This window comes from Triturus cristatus, chromosome 4_2 (assembly GCF_964204655.1).
Source record: "Triturus cristatus chromosome 4_2, aTriCri1.1, whole genome shotgun sequence".
Lineage (NCBI taxonomy): Eukaryota > Metazoa > Chordata > Amphibia > Caudata > Salamandridae > Triturus > Triturus cristatus.
The window spans coordinates 717,075,782-717,096,523 of record NC_140586.1 but is presented as its reverse complement, the minus strand read 5'-3'; the positions used below and the strand labels follow the sequence as shown (position 1 = coordinate 717,096,523).

General features: G+C 37.7%; 1 protein-coding gene across 2 annotated transcripts in view; it reads right to left on the bottom strand.

Moving 5' to 3' along the window:
* SLC1A7 (solute carrier family 1 member 7) overlaps nt 1–20,742 on the bottom strand; it is a 632,908-nt gene that overhangs the window by 73,940 nt on the left and 538,226 nt on the right. The window lies entirely within an intron of this gene.

Sequence of the window (20,742 nt, the reverse complement as noted above, 5' to 3'; positions counted from 1 at the left end):
CATATCAATGGTAAAGTTGGCTTCATGAATTCAACATGGATTAAGATAGTGTGAAGTTATAAGTAATGTGCAAAACTATTTAGGTTTATACTACATCTGCAGATGTAAATAAGTTAGAAGTAGTTAACAAAGGAAATAACTAAAAACAAAACATTTCAAACAAAAATGAAGTTTTGCCATGGCAATTAATTTTTTTATGTGACAGGGAATGTTTCTACCTCTTTCCCCAAACTCACAACCATGAGTTGGCGTTCACATCTTCATTGCAACTGTGATAATTTTTAGTTGGACTGTATCCAGACTCAACCCTACACCATGTTTTTAGAAATAAAAGTTGAGTCTCGTCCAATCCCACCCTGATAATAAAGGGGACTTCGGAGGCAATCTTTCCATCACAGACTGAGGGCCTCATTATGATGCTGGTGGGACTGGCTTCTGCGGTCCTTTCGGAGGCGGTTGGACCGCTGCGGTCTCAACGGAAGCGGTCGGTCAACCGCAGACTACAATGCATGCATCGTGTCGTTTGACCGACCACTGAATGACCACCAACAGCCTTTCTCTGACCGCCGAGTTGGTGGTCAGAGAAAACCAGCATCCATAGGACAGTACAGGGATCTCGGACAGCCGTCCAGATTACGATGTGGATTTCCGATGACCTGACCATGGCGGTCCGACCGGCTGCCTTGAGTCGTTGGATATGAAGGATTCGGGGTGCATAGTAACCCAAATCTGCTTCTCTCCAGCAGTCTCCACCGTGATTCCCTTCCTCTAGGTGCCCCCTACACCTAGACAGCTGAACCCTGATGACTCCGATCCTGTGGGCGCCAGAATCCAGGTAAGTCATTCTGCAGCATGTATCCCCATTGACTGGACTGTGCACATTCTGCCACCCTTCAGTAACTGGGTACATGGTGCACAAGGCATATCCCCACATGTCATGCATGTGTGTACAATTCATATGTTTAATGAGTTTTGTATGCATTTGCAGTGACATGATATGCGCTCCGCTGTAACTGTGACCGCTGAGGTAGCAGTGATTGCATCATAATTTGGTGGGGGACCCTTCACGGCCTCGGCGGTTGGAAAGGGCTTGTAAGGCCGGCAGTCAGACGGTCAGTCTGATCAGCATCGTAATGACACCCTGAGTGTTTAGTGTCCTGGTTAGTACAAAATACCAAAATATCAAAGGGGAATGGATCACTTGTACATGAGTAACTAGGGTTCAATGTTCTTGCCGTCTTTCAATGAAACCCTCAATCATGTATACAGGCCGTGAGGCGGTATATCTTGGTTCTCCGCCTTGTTAAGAATGTGACAGCATCATGATTGGGTTTCTTTTTTGTCGTATGCTATCCTCCACCAGGAGGAGTAACCACTGGTTATTGCAGTAGTGATTAGTAATGAAAAGAGTGAAAGTGCTCAAGTGAGGTGAGTTTTTTTAAAAGAAAGCCACACATTCACCGAACTGTACCTTTATTCATTTCGGAATAATGTAGTCAGCTAAAAATAGTGTTGTGCATAGGAAGACAAGTTACCGGTCTAACGCACCGGAGTGTCTATGTGAAGGGTCGACATGTTTCAGCCCCATTAATTACATATATATATATAGATAGATAGATAGATAGATAGATAGATAGATAGATAGATAGATAGATAGATAGATAGATAGATAGATAGATAGATAGATAGATAGATATAGAGAGGGAGAGAGAGAGAGAGAGAGAGAGATATTAATTACCCATATATATATATATATATATATATATATATATATATATAGATAGATAGATAGATAGATAGATAGATAGATAGATAGATAGATAGATAGATAGATAGATAGATAGATAGATAGATAGATAGATAGATAGATAGATAGATAGATAGATATTTCGTGCATATTTTTCATTTTGCAAATAAAATTCCCGTACACTCCGGGATGCTACAAATGATTTATTGGCAAAATATCTCTCTATCAACGTGTTTCGCCTTTCGGCTTGTTCACGGTATCCGTGAGCAAGCCGAAACGTGCTGGTAGAGAGAGATTTTGCCAATAAATCATTTGTAGCATCCCAGAGTGTCCTTGAATTTTCTTTGCAAAAGGAGAAATCTGCACGGTATTTGATAGGGTTACCGGAACCCTTCCAGAACCGCCTCGCTTGAAGCTCTGGACTTCGGAAACTGTGATATATATATATATATATATATATATATATATATATATATTACCTACTGGCGGTCGCCAGTAGGTAGTTATAGTTAGGACCCTGTTTCCATAGGAAAACCGCAACATTCTATTACCTACTGGCGGTCGCCAGTAGGTAGTTATAGTTAGGACCCTGTTTCCATAGGAAATCCGCAACATTCTATTTGGAATAACTTTGGCGCCGGTCGACGAATCCTCGCGAAATTTTCAAAACTAATGGGGCGCTACGCTCCGCTCTTACCCTGAAAGTCTCGGGGGGATTCGTCAAGCGGGGGCTGAGATAAAAGGGGGGTCCCAAAACGCGTTTTTCCCATGCATTTTTCCATAGGACCTTTAGACACAGCTACAGCCCGAACGGCTGAACAGAGTTACTTGAAATTTAACAGAGAGGTAGTCTACAGGTCAAGGAAGTGCCTTTTGTAGGTTTGGTGTAAATCTGTTCAGTAGATTCTGAGAAAATAGCCTTTAAATCAATATATATATCTGAGCCAGCTTACGGTGCGCTTACGGTGCGCTTACCGTACGCGTACGGTGACGTGCGCGAGCGCGATTCTGATTGGCTGTTAGATCTTAGTAAACATTCGAATCGGTCGAAACCAGGAAGCGGCGGACGCCATTTTGTGTGTTTCACTCAGAAAAAAAAGGGTGATAACTTGAAAAGGGGGCAAGGAAGAGAGTTACAGACCCCCTAACATTTGAAAGGGGGTCAAAGAAGGACAGAAAAGTACAAAAAAAACATTTATTAATTTTAAAAAAAATCGCTGGGTACGCGTACGGTAAGCTCACCGTACGCGTACGGTAAAAAAAAAAAGAAATGAAATGCAGATTTAAGTGTTTAGATATTAGGGGGCTCTAAAAAGAGCCGTTGTGTTTATTAAGTGATTTTTTAGTGGTACCTACAAGTAAGTACCGATGCAGAGTCTAAGGTTCAAGAGGAAGACTCTGTTCCCTTCATCAGTGAAGTGTACACCATCTCCTCTATAAATGTCTTGCATGTCGTAACGCAAGTTGTTGTGGTAAATGGAACCCATACCATAGTCACGGAGGAAAGCAGAAACAGATTTGTTGACGTGCTTTCTTGCTTTGTCAATCTGTGGACAAAAATGATTGGACCAGTTCCATTTTTGCCTTTGGCATATGTTAGAAAACACAAAGGCAGTTTTAGGGAAAAGTGAAAACAGTTGTGCAAAGGTCTCCTTCATAAGCATTTCCAGACCTACCCCAGTCAAAGTGCCTAGGTCATTGCCACCACAGTGCACTATTATGAGGTCAGGGTGTTGGATTTGTATGAAGGATTTCACCAATGGCATCATTTGGTGCCACTTTAACCCTCACTGACCAATCCATTTAATGTCTACATTTGGCAAAGCAAGGTCTCTCACCATACCTGTTTACTCTGCATACGTTTCACTCCAGAAGACATAGCTGTGCCCTACAATCCACACTGTGAACATCTTCAAAGGAGAACTGGATGCACTCAGGAGGTGTAATTCAGTAGAATGGTAAAAAGAAATGAAAGACAGTTTGGAAATGGTGGCATACATATTTTTTTATAAAAAAAAGAACTGATTGGCTGTTTCATACCATTCTACAATAAAAACTAGGCTGTATGTGTAAATTTATAGAAGCATGTTTTGTATTGGTACAGAAAAATGTGTTACCAAAGAACAGTACTATGGATTTGTTGTTAGGTTTGAAACGTCAAGCACTCCTGCTCTTTGGAAATGAAACATTGTGTGGTGAACTTCTGACCTAACTCTACACAGCAGTGTTTCAAGAGCTGTTGCTATGGTAGCAGGCAGAAGTCAAGTTGGGGGAAGGGTACAAGGCTGAAGTCAAGTTGGGGGAAGGTTACTTTTGGAAAAGGGTTGGTTTTCAACCAATAGAAATGTGTGATTACATTTGAAAAAAAGGGGGAAGCACTGAGATTTGAAATTAACATGTATATGTGTGGAAAAAGAGAGGGAAACTTTGCCATTATCTGGTTCTGCTGAGAGGAGAGAGGTGTACAGAACAGAGATCCTGGCTCTGATAATCTGCTGTTTGAGTGCCACATTTCTTTCACAACTAACTAATTTTAAAGGTGAGTTTAGAGTTTGAGAGGGGATGTATATGGTAAATTAAGAAATGAATAATAGAATTGGAATTCCTTTTGTTGAAGTTGTGTTTATCATTTTCTGTTTTGGGAGAAATTTAAATGTGAGGAACATGTAAAATAATATGGACTATGTTTTCACAATAAATTAAGGTGTACTGGTATAAATAAGGAATACTTTTAGGGTTTGAGGTTGCACTCAGTAATGCAAATACATTCAGCATCACTAAGGCTGGTTGCCCTTGCTGGAGTGTAGTCAGTCACCCAGGTTACACATGTTGCTGGTCTCAGAAAGCTGTTTGGTATTGCTCTGGTGATTTTACATTTGAATTAGATGGAAAGGGGGAGGTATTTTTTTATGCAGAAGCAGACTCTTAGCACACAGCCAGCTGCTTATCCTGTGGAATCATGCACAGTATTCACAACCGAGTTGGGTTTGAGGTTTCAGTCAGTAATGCAAATACATTCAGCATCACTAAGGCTGGTTGCCCTTGCTGGAGTGTAGTCAGTCACCCAGGTTACACATGTTGCTGGTCTGAAAATGTTGTTTGGACATGTGCTTTTTTAAGAATCTGAAAAGTGGATTCATAATGTGTCAGTCTATAAAAGTACTTATCACTTGCCAAAAAAAAGAGTAGTAAGTGTGCTTTCAAATTGGCAAAGAAATTTTGTTTTCTGACTAATATGAAAACATGACTCTGTGTGCAAATAGGAATTACAGGCAGAGATTTATTGCGTATTGCTCTGGTGATTTTACATTTGCATTAGATGGAAAGGGGGAGCTATTTTTTTGTGCAGAAGCAGACTCTTAGCACACAGCCAGCTGCTTATCCTGTGGAATAATGCACAGTATTCACAACCGAGTGGGGTTTGAGGTTGCAGTCAGTAATGCAAATACATTCAGCATCACTAAGGCTGGTTGCCCTTGCTGGAGTGTACTCAGTCACCCAGGTTACACATGTTGCTGGTCTGAAAAAGCTGTTTGGACATGTGCTTTTTTAAGAATCTGAAAAGTGGATTTAATATGTGTCAGACTGTAAAAGTATTTATCACTTGCCAAAAAAAAGAGTAGTAAGTGTGGTTTCAAATTGGCAAAGAAATTTCGTTTTCAGACTAATATGAAAACATGACTCTGTGTGCAAAGAGGAATTACAGGCAGAGATTTATTGCGTACTACTCTGGTAATTTTACAGTTGCATTAGTAGGAAAGGGGGAGCTATTTTTTTCTGCAGAAGCAGACTCTTAGCACACACCCAGCTGCTTATCCTGTGGAATTATGCACAGTATTCACAACCGAGTGGGGTTTGAGGTTGCACTTAGTAATGCAAATACAAATATGTAAAATAATATGGACTATGTTTTCACCATAAATTAAGGTGTAGTGGTATAAATTAGGAATACTTTTATGGTTTGAGGTTGCAGTCAGTAATGCAAATACATTGAGCATCACTAAGGCTGGTTGCCCTTGCTGGAGTGTAGTCAGTCACCCAGGTTACACATGTTGCTGGTCTCAGAAAGCTGTTTGGTATTGCTCTGGTGATTTTACATTTGCATTATATGGAAAGGGGGAGCTATTTTTTTATGCAGAAGCAGACTCTTAGCACACACCCAGCTGCTGATCCTGTGGAATCATGCACAGTATTCACAACCGAGTGGGGTTTGAGGTTGCACTTAGTAATGCAAATACATTCAGCATCACTAAGGCTGGTTGCCCTTGCTGGAGTGTAGTCAGTCACCCAGGTTACACATGTTGCTGGTCTCAGAAAGCTGTTTGGTATTGCTCTGGTGATTTTACATTTGCATTAGATGGAAAGGGGGAGGTATTTTTTTATGCAGAAGCAGACTCTTAGCACACAGCCAGCTGCTTATCCTGTGGAATCATGCACAGTATTCACAACCGAGTGGGGTTTGAGGTTTCAGTCAGTAATGCAAATACATTCAGCATCACTAAGGCTGGTTGCCCTTGCTGGAGTGTAGTCAGTCACCCAGGTTACACATGTTGCTGGTCTGAAAATGTTGTTTGGACATGTGCTTTTTTAAGAATCTGAAAAGTGGATTCATAATGTGTCAGTCTGTAAAAGTACTTATCACTTGCCAAAAAAAAGAGTAGTAAGTGTGCTTTCAAATTGGCAAAGAAATTTCGTTTTCTGACTAATATGAAAACATGACTCTGTGTGCAAATAGGAATTACAGGCAGAGATTTATTGCGTATTGCTCTGGTGATTTTACATTTGCATTAGATGGAAAGGGGGAGCTATTTTTTTGTGCAGAAGCAGACTCTTAGCACACAGCCAGCTGCTTATCCTGTGGAATCATGCACAGTATTCACAACCGAGTGGGGTTTGAGGTTGCAGTCAGTAATGCAAATACATTCAGCATCACTAAGGCTGGTTGCCCTTGCTGGAGTGTACTCAGTCACCCAGGTTACACATGTTGCTGGTCTGAAAAAGCAGTTTGGACATGTGCTTTTTTAAAAATCTGGAAAGTGGATTCAAAATGTGTCAGACTGTAAAAGTGTTTATCACTTGCCAAAAAAAGAGTAGTAAGTGTGGTTTCAAATTGGCAAAGAAATTTCGTTTTCAGACTAATATGAAAACATGACTCTGTGTGCAAAGAGGAATTACAGGCAGAGATTTATTGCGTACTACTCTGGTAATTTTACAGTTGCATTAGTAGGAAAGGGGGAGCTATTTTTTTCTGCAGAAGCAGACTCTTAGCACACACCCAGCTGCTTATCCTGTGGAATTATGCACAGTATTCACAACCGAGTGGGGTTTGAGGTTGCACTTAGTAATGCAAATACAAACATGTAAAATAATATGGACTATGTTTTCACCATAAATTAAGGTGTAGTGGTATAAATGAGGAATACTTTTAGGGTTTGAGGTTGCAGTCAGTAATGCAAATACATTGAGCATCACTAAGGCTGGTTGCCCTTGCTGGAGTGTAGTCAGTCACCCAGGTTACACATGTTGCTGGTCTCAGAAAGCTGATCTCTGGTGATTTTACATTTGCATTAGATGGAAAGGGGGAGCTATTTTTTTGTGCAGAAGCAGACTCTTAGCACACACCCAGCTGCTTATCCTGTGGAATCATGCACAGTATTCACAACCGAGTGGGGTTTGAGGTTGCAGTCAGTAATGCAAATACATTCAGCATCACTAAGGCTGGTTGCTTTTGCTGGAGTGTAGTCAGTCACACAAGTTACACATGGTGCTGGTCTCAAAAAGCAGTTTGGACATGTGCTTTTATCAGAATCTGAAAAGTGGATTCAAAATGTGTCAGACTGTAAAAGTACTTATCACTTGCCAAAAAAAAGAGTAGTAAGTGTGGTTTCAAATTGGCAAAGAAATTTCGTTTTCTGCCTAATTTCAAAGCATGACTCTGTGTGCACACAGGAATTGTTTTTAGATATTTAATTTGTGAAGGTGTTATTGTGATTTTCACTTCTAGGAAAGGGGTACTTAGTATTTTAAGATTTGAAAAGATCATAAAAAATGTAGTAATATATTTAAATTAAAAAAAGGAATTTTTTTTTAGTTTTTTTCAGGTATTGCTGAAGAGCAGTGAACAAAATTTAAGATGCCTACAAAATCCAGACTAAGGAAAAACCACAAAAAAAAACTATATTTGAAGACAACTGGAGGACCTAAGTTAGTTGGAGATGCTCATGTTGGGAAAAAGAGAAAGTCTTCTGGTAAGCAGACAAAAGATTTTTTAAAGAACATCTTCAAAAAAAATGTACAAAATGTCTGCACTGGAAAGAATGTTTTCAATAGAAAAGAACAGGAAAAAATTGAGAATTTAGTTAATGCAAATATACCTTCTGCAACAATAAAGATTAACTTAAACAGAAAAACAGCGTTTAAAGAGATACGTAGAAAAATGTTTCAGAGAAGAGTTATGTCCAATTTGATAAAGGATGTGAAGAAATATAAGCAAAAGGCAAAATATTATAAGAGAAAAAAAGAAATTGAAGCCATTGCAGCAAAGGCATTAGAATTAAAAAGGAAACTATTCATTTTAATTTTGAATAGGATGCGTACATTAGATAAAATGGTTAATGTACTGAAATCACAATGCAAAAGGAAAAGAGTAGTGAAAAGAACAAACTTTTGTAAAGTGTTTTTAGGAGAATGGATGCATAGTTCAAGTAGTGAACCTTTTTTTAATGAAGAGAGTTATTTTCAAAGTAATAGTTTGCTCCATGCAGTTGACACCAGAGGTCGTGCTTATGAAGTGAAAAATGGTTGCATAATGGAGAAGGAGATAATGGTTCCAAGAGATGAGGTACAAGTGATGGCGGATGAGGCTATGGGGAGACGTCCTAAAGCCCCAGTGTACACTTGGAATTGTAGTAGTATTTGCACTGTGCGTCAGGAATCTATTGATAAATTTTGTGAGTTTCTAAGAGAATATAGTAAAAAAAAGTGTAAAACAGAAGATTAAGGTTCTTCAAAGTCTAGATCCATGCAGAGTGAGAGAGAATACTGGTTTGCAGGGTCATTCTCTGGCTTGTCTATCTAGAAAAGTGTGTAAAAGTGTTTTTCATCATTTTAGGGTGCTGGCTGTTCATCATACTGAAATGAGAAAGTTTGTGAGACGGTTGTATTTTGCTAAAAGTCCAGCAATAAAGTTAGATGAATTAAATAGGGCTCTGTTCCGTGGATCGGTATCAGATGTAGAGAAGGTTATTGATGAAATTCAGTTTTGTTACTTTGGTCCTGAACAAGACAGTGCAGAAAAGGACACAGTAAATGAGGAAGAAGTGGAAGAGAATGTAGAACCCTCTGTAAGTAAAACATTTAATGATCACATAACAAAATTTGCAATAATCTCTAATGAAAGACCAAATATAACTTGTATTTGTTGCCGCAGAACTCATTATAGAAAACAAACTAGGAATGTTGATCTCTACAGAAAAAGTGAAAATGAAGATAATTATAAGTGGAAGGATTTTGCCACATATATATTTCTTGAAAATTGTTTTGAATTGGGTGAAGATCAGACTGTTACAACAAGTTAGAGGAAAATAGAATGCCGACCAGAGCTGTACATAATAATTTAGAATTGGATGTTATTCCTGCCGAACTTTCTGAATTAAATACATATGAGTCTATACTTATTCAATGTGTTCATCCGTTCCAGACCATAGTACGTATGGAGCCCAAAACTGGTAAATTACCTCCTTCAGATTTACTGAGAGGTTTTAAAGGTAGAGTGGTGTATTTGCCCTTGGATTTGAAAAAAAATATGGAAACTATTGATGCAGATACTTTGGAAACTGAACCATTAGTTATTCTGGTTAATGGTGTACCTACAAAGAATAAGAAGATTTGGCAGGAGCTGGTAGATGTACGGAAAGTACAAAGAGCAAATTTGTATTTGAAAAGGAATAACAAATGGTATGAATCAATTTATATAGAAGAAGAAGAAGAAGATTTACAAGAAGACACAGAAACACCAACTGGACAAATTGAAAAAGTGGACAAGTCAAAGGAAGAAGAAATTTATGAACATTTTAGCATACATCCTCTTCATTCAAAAGAAGTTATGGGAGACAATATTGATCTCTTTCAGATGAAGAAAGCAAAAGGAACTCCCGTGAGTGTATGGGAGGAGAGCTTGGAAGCTCGATGTTTTCCCCAGCTGTTTCCTAAAGGAAAAGGAGGACGATACGATGAACGTCCAGAACAGATTCCAGCTTCTGAGTATCGGACCACAAGACTATATGCAGAAGATCCAAGATTTCGACAAAGTATTCCTTATTTATTCCATCTTTTATTTGAAAGCGACTTGTCTGCATTATCATATGCAGTAAATCACATTTTAAAAAGTGGAGTACATTTACAAAATGTGTCTGCTAAGGATTTTATGGAGAAAGTGCAGCACCGAGATGATCATTTGGAAACACAACTGATCAATCTGATGGCTTGTCAGCGTGGGACAAATGAATATTGGTACCGGCGCCATGGTGAATTAAAATGCATGTTACGAAATTTAGGAACACCAACATGGTTCCTTACCCTAAGCTGTGCTGAGTACGCTTGGGATGATTTACTGGATTTTCTACGAGAGGCAAATTCAAACATTAAAAACATCGAATACAAGACAGCAGGAGAACTGTGCTCATTGGATCCGGTTAATGTTTGCAGATATTTCAATCATAGATTTGAGGCTATGATGTCCTTCATCTGCAATAAAAAAAATCCACCTCTTGGAGAAGTAGTGGATTTCTTTTGGAGAAAAGAGTACCAGACAAGAGGTGCTCCTCATATTCATATGCTGTTGTGGATCAAGGATGCCCCAAAGTTTGGAACAGATACTGATGAAGCAGTGTTATCTTACATTGAAGAATATGCAACATGTGCTATACCAAAAAGCACAGAAGAGAAAAAGTTAAAGGAACAAGTTTTACGTTTCCAAAGTCATCGGTGTGGAAAATACTGTCGACGGAAATACAAGAGCAAAGATAAATACTACACTAAATGTCGATTTGAATTTCCTAGACCTGTTCTTTCAAATGGAAGAGTAAACAGTTTTATGTCATCTGTGAGACATACTATCACAAGAAAATCACCTAAGAATACCTACAACCTAAAAAGAAAAGAAGAATCAAAAAATATAAATGACTACAACCCAGTCATTTTATCCATGTGGAATGCTAACATGGATATACAGAATGTCGCTGACAATTCCATTGCTGTTGCTCGATATGTAACGTCTTACATTACTAAATCTGAAAAAACTGAATTGAAAGAAATGTGGGAAGAGATTTCTCACGAGAAGACTGTCAGTAAGAAGCTGTACAGTTTCAGTTTAAAGATGTTATCGCATCGAGAAATTGGATCCTACGAATGTTCAGATAGGTTATCTTCTGCAAGTCTCTACTCGAAATCAAGAAGAATAATTTGGGCAAGTTTAGGCCTTGCAGCAATGAGAAATCGGGTACTGAAATCTGTTGGAGAAATTGAATATTTGGCCGAGAATGACCCAGAAAGTACAGATATTTTGAAATCAAACATGTTGGACACATATTATCCCAAAAGAAGTCATCATCTGGAGAACATGTGTCTCTATGAAGTGCTGCAGAACTACATTTATTCACGGAAAGCCGCAGAAGACATCAACAATGGAAAATATAAAGTCATTGGTGAGGAAGGATGTTTGGTGAAGCAAACAAAAGGAAGTTTGATAAATCACAGGAAGCTGAGTTGCGACACTACTGACAAAAAGGAATTTTAGTACTTGGCTCTTTTACAGCTGTTTAAACCATGGCGTACAGAGGATGAACTACTGGGAGAATTTCAAAGCTATGAAGATTCTTTTAATGCTTGCAAAGACAGCATACAATGCAGTACATTCTCAACTTATGTGCAAATGTTAAATGAAGAAATTGAACAGGAAACTACAATTGCAGCTGAAGTAGCTAGAGACAGTTCTCAAGACAGCCAAAGTTCAGGAACACTCAGTCAAGATCCCCTAGGACAACCAATCGTTGAAAATGAAGCATCAAACGCCATGAATGAAGTGGAAACGGCCATGAATCAAGCTCAAGAAGAATTTATAGACTTACAAAATTTGGAAAGACAACTGAATGAAGAGAAGCAACAAATTTATGAAGAGATCAGAAACAAAATTGATCACGGATTTCTACATGAAAAAAAAGAGTGCTCATGCACATCATTTCATCCAATCAGGATGTATGTAAGCGGACAAGCTGGAACTGGAAAAAGTTTCCTAATAAAAGTCATCAGAAGCTACCTACAGCAAAAAACGGATTCTACTTTGTCTTGTGTGGTTACTGCTCCAACTGGGTTAGCAGCATATAACATAAAAGGAATCACCTTACATCGTTTGCTAATGTTACCAGTGGAGCATGAGAACAAAATACAGTACCACAAGCTAACTGGAGAAGCATGCTTCGAAGTTTCAAGAGTATTGAAGAAGATGCAAGTTCTCATTATTGATGAGGTGAGCATGGTATCAAACTTAATGCTTGCCTTTGTGCATTTAAGAATGCAGCAAACTCTAAGGACAGACTATGACGTGTTATTTGGTGGAAAACATGTCATAGTTTTTGGGGATCTTCTACAGCTTACTCCAGTTAAAGGACAACCAGTGTTTAATACTGTGACACATGAAGACACAAAGAAGTCATTGGGAAGCATCGGTAATGCAAATATTCGGTCTTTCTTTGAGTACAAGGAACTTACTACTAATATGAGACAAGCAAACGATGAAGAATATGGAAGTATTCTGAAAGATATCAGAATTGGACTACTCACTGAAGCTGGCACAAAAGCATTACAGAGTCGGTTGCTACATAATTTATTTCCAAAGGAAGAAATAGTTGCAGAGAAGATATACAAGAACATTGCAGAAAAGAAAAGTGTCATCTGCTTAATGCCAACTCTACGTGAATGCTCAATATTCAATGAGGAGCTTTTGAAATTGGAAAAGGAAGAGATCAGGAAATTGGAAGCAGTGGACAAAATTCAAGATGGAAGAATTACTATCACATTAACAGGCACACTGAAAAATAAATTGGATTCACTAGAGAAGAACATTTCCAAAACTGCTGGATTAGAAAAAAATCTATATGTTTGCATGAACTGTAGAGTATTTTTAAGGAGAAATTTGGATGTTGAAAAAGGTTTAGTTAATGGAGCTATGGGAAGAGTTGTGGGTTTTATTAATTATCAGAAAAAAGATGGAATTGAATGTTTAAAAATAAAATTTGATGAGATAGAAGAAGTTATAGACATTTGTCGTTGTACAGTTCGTTTTATGCTTGTGAAAGACTTATATGTACAAAGGAAACAGTTTCCGTTTTCTCTAGCATATGCTGTAACTATTCACAAGTCTCAAGGATTGACTGTAGATTGTGCATTTGTAAACATTGGTTCAACTGTGTTCAAAGAAGGTATGGCTTATGTAGCTTTGTCACGAGTGAAAACATTATCTGGTTTATTCATGATAGATTTTGATGACTCAAAAGTTAGTGCTGATGCAAATTGTGTAAAGGAGTACAATAGATTAAGAAGAATCTCTGCTCCTCATTTAGGTCAGTATCCTGTGTTAGAGAAACGTGTAGTTTCTCGTAAAAGGAGAAATGAGAATATCTGTAATGAGGATGTAGAGAGGAGGAAAAAAAGAGGAGTGATGTAATTGCAAGCAAAAAGAAAAAGGAAAATGAAGAAGAGGTTGTAGGATGTCATTTTGAAAATAGCTCTGGTGTCAACTGCTACGCTAATGTAGTGCTGAATGTTGCATTTTATCTGGAAAGTTTGCAAGAGCAGATAATAGTAAATCAGAGAAAAAGATTCTGTTCTGAGTTGAGTCTCCTTTTTCAAAAGCTGAGTAATGATAAAACTCAAATAGAAAGTGCTACTGAAATTAGAAAACTTTTAGATGTATGTTCAGGATGTACACAGTTTTCTCAAAATGTACAGCAAGACGCACAGGAATTCTTGATGTATTTTCTTCAGGTACTGGAAGAAGAAGGTGTACACATTGAAAATTTGTTTGGTCTCTCTTATAAATGGGAACATAGTTGTAAAAACTGTTTCAATACATGTGGCTCTAATGTTGATTCTGAAAGGTTTATTTATTTAACATTGCCAGAGAGTAAAACAGTCACTTTTGCTAAATTAGTTAAAGATGCTAATCATAGCATGGAATGCGGTGAGTGTAAATCTGACATGTTTTCAACGTTAATTTTAAAGGAATACGGACAGTATGTAATTTTAATGATGCAACGATGTAGAGCTGATGGTTCAAAATTGGATACTTTAATAAAGAAGTTTACAGGACAGCAATTATCAATTTCAGGAAAAACTTTTGTAACAGTTGCAATAATTTTCCATGAAGGACCTACTGTAACTTCAGGACATTACACAGTTTATCTTAAATGTGAAAAAGGCTGGACACTGTGTAATGATTCCCAATTGGTTTTTAAGCAATGTTTGCCGTTTGATTTAGCAAATTCCTATCTAATCTTCCTGAAACCTAAATTTTTAGAGAGAATTGGCAACATCTGTACAAAACAATTTTACCATTTCATTGGATTACCATTGGAATTTTCAAATTTAAAGATTTTTAAAATTATCATTTGGCCTAAAGGAAAGGTAACCAATTTTATTGTGGACTTATATAATTCTTAATTAATGTTTCGGAAAACAACATTTTAGAGAGAATCGGTAACATCTGTACAATTTACATTTTTGTATTTTATTGGATTACCGTTGGAAATTTAATCAAAAAAGATTTTTAAAATTACCATTTGGCCTAAAGGAAAGGTATCCAATTGTATTGTGGACTTAATTAAATCCTAATTAATCTTTCGGAAACCAAAATTTTAGAGAGAATCGGTAACATCTGTACAATTTAAATTTTGGAATTTTATTGGATTATCGTTGGAAATTTAATCAAAAATTAATTTCAAAAATTAACATTTGGCCTAAAAGAAAGGAAACTAGATGTATTGTGGATTTATTTGAGATATATTATTTTTGAGATTATGCTTCTGTAAGAAAATTGTCAGACGGTATTTTTTAGAAATAGTTTTTGTTATTAGATGATATTTTTAATGAATAATATTTTGCATTTCGATAATGTTATGTTTAACTGAGAAGAGATTCTGAGCTTTTTTTAAACAATCTTTGAGATTGTTATTTTTTTTATGCCCGCTGTTAAGTGATGAATGCAATTGCTTTCACGATTTATAGTGAAATGCAATATATTCTGAAAACAGCAAAAAAAAGGCAAAAAATTGTTTTTGGAAAATATGTAAATATGTGTAATGTATTATAAAATGTTTTATTAAATATTAATACTTTTTTCTTTTTTTTTCAGATTGAGAAAGAAAATTTTCGAAAACTTGAACCATTTTTATAGCAAATAAAATTATATTTTAATTCATAAATAATTTTTTGAGTGGGTATGGTAAGTCAGAAATTTCATGGTCCCTTTTTTCCACTTCTCCACAATCACATTTTCAGTTTTTCATTGTAATCTCTCAAGGACCTTGTAATGTGATAGTTGATTTTTAGTGTTTTTTAAAAAAAAAAAAAATTACGCGTACGGTTAAAAAAAAATCAAAAAAAAGTTTAAAAAAATATTTTAAAAAAAGTTGAAAGGTAAGGTTGGCTCTTAAAATAGCCGTTGTGTTCGTACAGGGACAGAGGAAAGAAAGAATGGGAATATTAGTCGGTAGGACAAATGTGCTGGTCTATTTTATTGTTAACTAGGGCAACACTGGTCTCCCTATGAGCAATTAGACCATAACAAGTGGCGCACCGCATTGTAACCCTCGCAAACCTGATGGTTAATTTCCAGAGGACCAGAAAAAGGAGATGCTCCCCCCACAGATGAAGGGCTCAGCTGACCTGCCGAAGATGGACTCGGCCCTGCAGATGATGGACCAGGCTGAGCTGCTGTGGATGTGCTTGGGGTTTCCTCCAGTATGTCGAGCATATGTCCTACCGTGTACATCATGAAGGTGTCTCAACATAGTGTGATTCCCGAAGGAATACTTCTTGTTAGGATTCCCTCTTGAAAGTACACGGTCACACAGCTTACAAGTCACTAAAGGTGCATTTACCTTTTTCTTGCCCTCTGGAGAAGAAAAATACTCCCATATGAAAGAGCTCTTTTGTTTCCTCCTTCTCTGCCTCAAGGTAGTGCTGCTAGCCTCACTCTCAGAAGAGGTCTGCTGTTCTGCCATCGTATCACAAAGACAACTCAGCTCCTTCTCCTAAGGGATCACAAGCAGAAATGAGGGGAATGGGTGTGGTGTAGGAGAGTTCTAGAACTGAAAGTAGTAAAAACCAATCAAAAGTGTTGTTTCTTGATCACATGACCCAACGTGCGCGTACGTTACGCTTACGGTGCGCTTACGGAGCGCTTACGGTAAAAGTACGCATGCGCGTAAAAAAGACACGCGCACGCGCGCATGCGCAAAACAGGCACGCCCTTCACTTCCGCGTAACATGCGCGTGCAGCGTACGCGTTACGCGCCGCGTGCGTGTGACGCGCGTCTACGCAAATTGCGTAACTGAACGCAAACAGCGTAGAAATCTAACGTACTAAAAGCAAGACGTGCGCTTACCGTACGCGCACGTTAAAAAAATACTAAAAAAAAGGGAAAAAAAGATTCACTATGTTATACTACTATATCTTACCGGTTTAGTTTAAAAAAAAGGTAAAAATAAAAAATATATTGTAGAATTTTTAAAATTTAACCATAGTCTTTAAAGAGGATATAAATTTAAAATAAAAATATGTAAAAAACATTGCAAAAAAAAAAAAAAAAAGGTAAATAATATAAGAATTAGCATTTAAAATTCACTGAAAAAACCATGGGTTTCACACACGTTATAGTTAGGAATTAGCATTAAAAAAACCTTAGAAATTCAATGAAAAAACCAAAGGTTTCACACATGTTATAGTTAGCTGGACATTTCACTCGTAAAAAAACAATGAAATTCCCCCGTTATAGTTAGTTCAGCTAACTATAACTCGCGCGCCCGCAATGCACTGCTGATGACGTCACATATTACATCACTCATGACATGGTCAGTGACATCACTCATGACATCACTGATGACATCTCAAATGACATCACTCATGACATCACTGATGACATCATCCTTGTGATAGAGTGGCACACCTCCTCTCACTCTAATATAACCTTTGATACACACATTCAAAAATAGAGACTAAAATTTAAAAAACAATGGACATACCAATACCATTTACAACAACCTATTCAGTAATTCTAAGATCCACATACACATCCACTCATTCACCAACAGTCCTATACAGTCACTCATACATGTACTCACTCATCATATGTACTCATACACCTATACATTCTGTTACACAATGCCACTCATCCATAGAGTTACTCACACACATATTCCCTCATGCTAATAAAGAATCAAACATACATTTACTTGCATATACAGTTATACACACACCACCACACTTACTTCTACGGAAACTTACACATACTTAGTCTTTTTAACAATCACTTATAGAAACACATACTTATTCATACAGGAACTCTTTCAATCTCTCACTCTCACATATACTCACTTATATACACCAATAGTCACATATACTAGTTTAAAACATATGTAGTTACTCATAGAGACACTATTGAGACAGTCATTCACTCACTAACACACCCATGCACACACTCATCCACCCATACAGTCCTGCACACATGCTGTCTTCAACACATACAAACAGTGAGTCATTCATTCATGCACCTATGCACTACGTAATACCCCCCACCGAACCATACAGACATCAGACACTTATACTGATACTCAAAAAACCAACTAATAACCTATATAGACACTCATGTTGCTACTCACCAACCCATGCAGCCACTTGTACACAAAGTGAGAGACTGATACAGATATTTACATATTTTAAACATTACTCACTAAGCCATGTATTCACTAAGATACACTTAATCAGTCAGTTATACAATCCATTTTTCAAAAACAAATCATCCATTTAGACACTTATATACCCATTTATTCTTCCATCGACCTTGAGATATACATATATAAAACATATGTAATTTTCAGAAAAACACACATTCACTGGATGATGTCATCAGTGATGTCATCAGTGATGTCATTTGAGATGTCATCAGTGATGTCATGAGTGATGTCACTGACCATGTCATGAGTGATGTAATATGTGACGTCATCAGCAGTGCATTGCGGGCGCGCGAGTTATAGTTAGCTGAACTAACTATAACGGGGGAATTTCATTGTTTTTTTACGAGTGAAATGTCCAGCTAACTATAACATGTGTGAAACCTTTGGTTTTTTCATTGAATTTCTAAGGTTTTTTTAATGCTAATTCCTAACTATAACGTGTGTGAAACCCATGGTTTTTTCAGTGAATATATATATATGTAAAACTTCGCCACCACAATCCCAGGAATCCTCAAGTATATTCGAAGACCGGAACAGACGATAACAGACCACGAAATAGGTGCAGGTAAGTAGTTTATTAAGAGTTCAGCATGCCTGCCATGACACATTCTAGCCTACTAGAGGCCTTGTTCACATAGCACCTTGTGAGTAGTATGCTTGTATTTAAAGTGCAAAGTGCATAGTAACAGCTGACATGATTGGTTGCCTACCATGGACATAGAAAAAATACAAATACAAATTTCTCCATATCAAAAGTAAAAACCTGAATAGCAACGAGCACCTTTTTAAATACCTAAAAAAATACATTTCATTAAAAGACACTTATTATGTGCAATTAATCTGTATTCTAAAGTATGAGCAGTTTTTTTTTTAAAAAAGGGCATTTAAATACAAATATCCAATTTAACGCATAGTAGAAATATTCGTGCAAAATATGTAATATGCAAAAAATGTAAGCCCTAGTGGGTTGAAATTGCACATGCAGCTTTGGCTTAATTGTGTCAGAATATGTGACCAATCCCTCAACAATAGGACCCAAAATTTTACAAATACACAGCAAAGCCATTCGATCAATAAACATATCATTGCCAGATGCAATACCTCCTAAGATGTTAATGTATATATCTTTAAAAAATCTGCTAAAACATATATAGGTGCTAGAGTCGTATGGAACAAATAAGTGCCCTAATGGACAATAATTGAACTATGCCCAGATAGCAAATGTCAGTGCTTAATAAAGTGCAAAAAGTGCAAAGAAATGTTACAATGTTAGTAAATTAAAATAACATAGATTTAGAGGGCTAGGCCAAAATTTAAGGACATGTAGTATTGGTGCAGTTGTTTGACAGAAAGAGCCCAGTTACAGACATGTGTAGAAATCTTCACTCGAGTTTAAACCGCGTGGCGTCTTGGTGTCAAGTTCAAGGATGTATTTTGTCTCAAGAGCTCGTAAAAGGGCTTCTCGATTGCCTCCACGTCTGAGGGGCAAAACTGAGTTTATGACAAAATATTTGAGAAGCTCACTTTTATTCTCATGGCATTCCTTAAAATGACGAGCAACTGGGTAGGATGCGTCACTACCATTAATTGCCCTAATGTGCTGGAGTATCCGTTTGTGGACCTGCAACTTGGTACTCCCAACATATTGCAGGCCACACGGACACTCCAGCACATAGATGGCAAAATCAGTTTTGCATGTGGACATCCTGTAAATGGGTTTAGGAATGTCACAGAAAGGGGTCTTATATTCTGTTTTGTTAACACCATGTCTGCAGGCTTTGCAGCTAGTGCATCTTCTAAAACCCTTACTGGAATGGAGCTATGATTTGTTGATGAGTAACTCTGGACTAGTTTTCACCAGAGCATTGCTCACGGAGCGTGCTTTCCTGAATGTAATCTCAGGACTGACTGCCATTAGATTCCCAATGACAGGGTCATTCCGTATCAGGCTCCAATTTTTCTTAAAGATCTTACAAAGGGCCTGATGCTGGCAATTACAAGTCAGGATAAGTCTGGTAGGCTCCCTAACTTGTACTGAGTTAGCAATGGATGTTTTGTTTTGCAAAGCCATTTCCCTGGGAACACAGTTGGCTTTGACGATGGCTTTGTCAATCATAGTGGCTGTATATCCTCTGGCCAGAAATCTAACTTTACTGGCTTCCTGTGCCAAAATACACTCAGAATCAGTGCTGCAGATAGGTCTAATGCGCAACATCTCGCCATATGGGATGCTGCGTATAAGATGTGCCGGATGGTGGCTTGCGGCATGTAAGACTGTGTTGCCCGCAGTAGGTTTCCTAAACAACCGAGTCTCAATTTTGTCACTTTTGATAAAGGTCTCTAAGTCTAGAAAACAAACAGATTCCTGACTTAAATTGGCCGTAAACTGAAGATTAAGATTGTTTACATTGATCAAGGCAATAAAATCCAAGGACTGTCGTTTGGTACCTTGCCAAATTAAGAAGATATCATTAATGTAGCGATACCATCGAAATACATGTCTGGTAAAGATCACGTGGTGTGTGCCATAAAGGACTTGCTCCTCCCACCTGCCCATTTGAAGGCAGGCATAACTTGGAGAGAAGCAAGCCCCCATGGCGACTCCTCTGACCTGTTGATAAAATTGATTGGAAAACATGAAGAAATTGTTTAGACATGTAGCAATCATTGCAGACAACATATATATATATAAGGCCACTGAATGCTGTCGAACACAACAGGTGCCTCCTCGGTGAAAGTGGCATTTACAATTAAATTTTTGAAGCAAACAGGAGCTCTCACGGGTCTTTTTCTTTGATTTAATGCCAACAGACGCGTTTCAGCATAGTCGCCTTTCTCAATGTTGGTTGCATCAATTTAAAACCACATCACTGAGCTTTAAATACATCTTGGTTGCTCGCTATTGAATGATTCTTTTACCAAGCAAAAGCGAACTGTTCGATAGTCAACCATTGTTTTATCAGCATGCATTGGTCTCTTTGCTC